At 39.6% G+C, this 5,464-nt stretch overlaps 1 long non-coding RNA gene across 1 annotated transcript; it reads left to right on the forward strand.

The window, feature by feature from the left end:
• Positions 1–1,273: 1,273 nt before the first annotated feature.
• LOC146642914 (uncharacterized) lies at positions 1,274–1,925 on the forward strand. The gene is made up of 3 exons (XR_014909762.1): positions 1,274–1,356; positions 1,714–1,755; positions 1,856–1,925. It is a non-coding gene; the product is annotated as an uncharacterized LOC146642914 (long non-coding RNA).
• The last annotated feature ends 3,539 nt before the right edge of the window (positions 1,926–5,464 follow it).

Genomic DNA, 5,464 nt, shown 5'->3' on the forward strand with positions numbered 1-5,464 from the left:
TTTTCAGTTCATGTTTCACATGCATTATTTGTCTTTATGATTTTAATTGTAATTTAAAATGTGAAAATTTTAGCTGTCCTCCATTCTCCCTGAGGAGTCGAGTTACGGTGACTTTGTATCTTCTACAAGAGACGCACAAGAGCAAGTTAAAAAAAAACTGTAGAGGAAAATATGGCAAAGTCCCAAGACTTACAAAAGGAAGCCTATGCCAGACGAGTCCAGAAGAAATACAGAAACCTAGCTGCGGGAAGTTTATTGTTTTTTTTTTTTTGTTGATGAGTGAGTATAGGGGTGGGATTTAATAAGTTTTCTTCGTCCCACTCCTTTTTCAGGCAAGTTTTGTTTTTTGTTTTGTGTATTTTATGTTCAATATAGGTATTTGTTGTGCCTGAAAATGAATGAATAAATGAATGAATGAATGAATGAACCTTGTGTACAGCGTTGGAGATGAAGTTCTTCTCCTGAACATGAGGAAACGTGGAAGGAAGGGAGGAAGGTTTGATCCAGATTTTTCAGGACCCTACACCATTCAAGACATCGCTGGCAAATGTGTGAGATTAAAAAACACGGAAGGAGCAACTTTAAAAAATCACTACAGCATTGACCATATCAAGCCGTACAGAAGAAGCCACCATGTAAATGTCAGTGACAATGAAAAATACCCAACTCAGTCAGACAGTGAACAGCAACACAGACCTGAAGATGCCCCCCTGCCATCCTACTGCTAACCCTCAGTGCCAGCAAAGTCCAGAGGATACCAGACCCTCTATTATTCATTATGCACCCAAAACGGCTGACAAAAGTTGTTTCTCCCACAAGGAGTTTAATTCTGTTCCTGGACCGGAAACGCGTGAACAAGAACTTCCCTCCCAGACACGAAGCTCAGAAAATGAAGGTGGCATAGTGAACAACTCTTTTTGGCCCGTTGGTCATTTGTTGCCAGTTTGGCGTTGCAACATGATTGATCATTGCATGACTTTGTTTGCATTTTGCAGTCTTCAACTCATATTGGATGTAAAGAAACATGCAACATGCACTGAGCTTGTGGAAGTCTGGAAATGGATCTGCCTGTCAGTAATTTTCTCTTTTGCCCACCCGCTGTACCTTTCCTATTTCTCTGCGTGAAAATGCATGTTTATTGTGTTGACTTTTTTCCATTTGTGGCCCGTTGGCCTTTACCCAGCTTTTCCACTAAAAATCTCATGCATGCCTGAGCTAACTTATCATATTTTTCTTTTAGTAAAGAGGCTATGGCGTGCAAAGGATACTGGGCGCTTGGAGTCAGTTGTTGGACCATACAAGTTATTTGATTCCTCTTTACGAACACTGCAGGGGTCACGGTGGCTTTCTGATGAGGTAAGAGAACTTATCATTATTGATTCTGATTTTGAAGTGCTGCTCCTTCTGAAGCACCATTAATAGTTTAAAATGTGCAGGTAGGTGTGTGTGTGTGTGTGTGTGTGTGTGTGTGGGGGGGGGGGGGGGGGGTTATATAGCAAAACTCTGATAAAGTTTCACCCACTCACTTCAATAGGAACGATTGTTATCAACAACAACACAGATGTTGTGACATCTGTGACATCATAATACCCAGTTTATGCAGAAAGAACCTTTATCAGAAATTATATTCCTTTCCAAGTTTTTGTGTACAGCACTCAAGCAGTTACTTCAGAATTTGTTGCTGCTGGTTTATAAACTGACTTTTCAAAACAGGTCATTGATGCATACCTGCACCGTGTCATTGAGAGACGAAAGGTAAGAAAGAAATGTCCTTTGCCCACTTATATTGAAATACAAGAAATAAATAAATAAAAATGTATTTACTGTTCTGTAACATTTTTGTATACTTCTACAGAATGCTGTACACCTGCTCTGTTCAGTAGTTGCAAGCTCGTTGTTTTCTGGGCAGTTCAGATGCCTCACCAAGGTAAGTTGAAAGTTAAGAAGTGGTCCAAAAAGTTGACTCATTTCTATTTCTGAGGACAGAGTTCAGTTCCTTTAAACAACACTATATTTGAAAACACCCTGAGATGCATGGTACCCAAGTAAATCGAAATTACTCTGCACTTCCAATCCCACAGATGAAGTTCCCAGTTGAAGACATGTGGTTGTGCCCTGTGAACTTTGGTACGCACTGGATTCTTGTGGTATGTGTTCATATAGTTATTAATTTGCGTAATTTGTTGTGAAGCAGTTTCTTGCTCAGTGTTATTCTTAAATAGGTTTTCAGTGGCAAAAACTATAGTGATTTTTAATTTATTAACTTTTTCCTTTAGATTGTCAACATTTCTGCACAGAAAATACTGCTCATAGACCCCATGGGGAATGAAGGTGTTTATGACAGGAAAATTCTGCGCAACTGGAGGTATGCATGATACTGAGGTATTATTCTTAGATAAAACATTTCTTGTTTCATTACAAACATTTTTGTTCAACTAGGAATTTTCTGAGGATGAGAGGGCATGAAGACACCATGGAGTGGCAGTTACAGACTATGCAACACAACAACCAACAGGATTCCAGCAGTTGCGGAGTTTTGCTGTTAAAGGTAACCCTTATTCAAATGATTCCATTTATTGTTAGCTACAATTAGGACTTTATATTACAATAATGAGAAATCTCAGTTTGCAGAATACTACCTTGCTTTTGGAGAGAGGTCAGTGAAGTATTAACCACTACAGAAGCAGTTGTGCTGGAGCGAATGCAGATAGCTTGCACCCTACTTGAACATCGAGGTAAGTCCAGTAAAGTCCTTATCACGTTAGAGTGTGTACTTCCATTTTAAATAGTGCTTTTCAAACACTTTCAAATAAGTCTAATTAAAAAAAATTCAGGGGACTAATTTGCCATGAAGTATTTGTGGAACAAATTTACTACTATTTTTTAATTAATCAATAAATAATGTTTGAGTAAAACCTAACCATGAATGTGTTTCAGGGAACGCTGAGGATTACTGCATTGTTTGCTCTATGTTAGATACGGACGCTGACCGCAGCATGATTGAAATGGTAAAACAAAAGAAACACGTAAGTCTTAGTATCATTACTTGCTAATCATTTTTAAAATGTTGACTAATAGTATTCACCAAACATATGAGCTATTTATTTTTCCTTTCCAGGTGCAGTGTGAATCTTGCCAAAGATGGGCACATTTTGCATGTGCAAAATATAAAGAGCAACCAAGAACATAAATGCAAAAATATGTAAGGAAAACACATAACAACTTCTAATAAAAACAGCTGTCTTTTCCCCTCTATGTCTCTTTGCATTCTTTGTCAACATTAGATGATTGTGTGCTGGAGGCACGTTTTAATAGTGTGATTTGGCCATCTGAACGTCCTACCTATACGACGGAGCCATTAACTACGTAAGGTAGCATATTCTGATAAGGTAGCACGGATTGATAGACAAGACCATAAATTTACGCTACGGTAGGACGTTTTGTCAGAACAGTGGATACAATCTCACTGCACCTAGCCGAATCCTTCATTGCCCTGACGAATTCTGTGGTGTATCTTCATTTACTTTAACAGATTTTACATAGTAAATAAAGTTTTGTTTTTCTGAATGTTCTTTTTTCTTTTAAAAAAATAAATAAATAAAAATTAGATATAGATCTCTCTCGATCTCTCTATACACACACACACACAGATATTAATGTAGAACAATTATGTGTATGTGTTAGTTTATAAGACCTATGTTATATATAATTCAGAGGAAAGGGGATGTGTTGATATGTAGGTGTTCATGTAATGATAAGGTTTACCAGCAGGGGGGCGCTGTATTTAAGAAAGCTCATGAATGCCTCCAGGGGAGCACATAAAAGACTGGTCTGTGGTGTGAGAGGATGAATGGTGTTAATAAAATGTTTGGGGCAGTAGCTCGCAAGGCATAAGTGGATGCCGTGTTATTTTTAACAAGCGCTACGAAGACAACACACGACCCTCCTCTCCAAGGACAGAAAATGCAGAGAAGACTCACCACTCAGCAGGCCTTGGAAATGATCCTGAGTGAAGTCAACCCTTGTGACTCGGATGGAGAAGACCTAGAATTGAGCTGTCTGATCAGTCTTCAGGTTAGGAAATAATATGAAATGAAACCTATTTCATTTCAAACAAGTGAAAAATACTAAAAAAAAAAGCAGAGCAGAGTGACAGAAATATCTACTCTACCTTTTTTTTTATAGTTTCCACTTTTTGTGTGTGCTGGGTTAGGTGTTAAGGTTACTAGCTAACCCCATTTCATTTCAAACAAGTAAGTGGATATAGTAAGTAAGATATTTCAGACATTATTCCGATACAGAGGAGGAGATACTGGAATTATAATTAGTTTCTATGCATGCATTTGTGATTTCGTTTGACCTTCCCATTGCTCACAATTTGAATTTGTCACACTGCAGATGAGGAGACTGCTTCTCAACCTAAAAAGAGAGCTTGTTTGGTGACTGAGACAGCGAAAGATGGCACAGTGTGGCGTGAAGAACAGGTGGGGCCCTGTCTCCCTTTCACCCCAATAGAAGCGTACTCTGCAGATGGAGAGCCAATGGCTAAGGCCAAGAAAAGTATCTCGAGTCGCCTTCAGAGCTTCCTGTGTTTCATCACTCTTGACATGCTTCATAGCATTCAAGAATGGAGTATTCAACATGCACAGCAAACGGAGCATGTTCATTGGTTCATGGACCTCCCTGAACTAATGGCATTTATTGCAATTGTCATCTTGCGGGGGGTTACTAGGGTTCCATCGCTACGTGACTGCTGGTCAGCAAACCTGGGTAGGGTTGCCAACCGTCCCTTAAAATACGGAATCGTCCCGTATTTTGAAACAAAAGTACACGTCCCGTATTGAGCTAATAAGGGACGCACTTTGTCCCGTAATATAGTGAGAATCAAAAGTAGTCTATAAATGTTAATGGAATTAACGCTTTGTTTGAAAACATAATTCCCAGCCCCTCTCCTGCTTTGTGACCAATGAGCTGACAGCACACTTATGACAATTCGAGTATGACAATTCAGATTATCTCATTGGTCGATGAAAGGTCGCTTACAGAGAAAATACCGGAAGACAACAGATGACCACAACAACAAGCATGGCCAACAGGGAAACAAACGCCGACACTGCGGTGCAAGTCTCGGATGACAGTACACCTAAAGCTGGGCAGACACTGTGCGATTTTCAAACTGCACGATTGACTCGCAGGGGTTAGAAGTTGGTAGGTCACGATGCAGGTCTCACACTATACCGCCCGATGCTCTGATGCGACCTGAGTGCTCACACTGTGCCTCCATAAAATGAAGGTTATAACAGAAATTCTGTCGCTCTCCCTCTGTCTTTCACTCACACAGACACACCACCACCATCAACTTTGCTAAATTGCTAATGAAAAACATGATCAGGCAGCTGTGACTGAGCAGCAATGTAAATCCAACTGTTTTCACGGTTGTTGTGGTCGTGATAATTTTGTGATG

The sequence above is a fragment of the Rhamphochromis longiceps genome, linkage group LG23, assembly GCF_057381845.1.
Source record: "Rhamphochromis longiceps isolate RC_006_pf linkage group LG23, R_longiceps_female_GT1.1, whole genome shotgun sequence".
NCBI lineage: Eukaryota > Metazoa > Chordata > Actinopteri > Cichliformes > Cichlidae > Rhamphochromis > Rhamphochromis longiceps.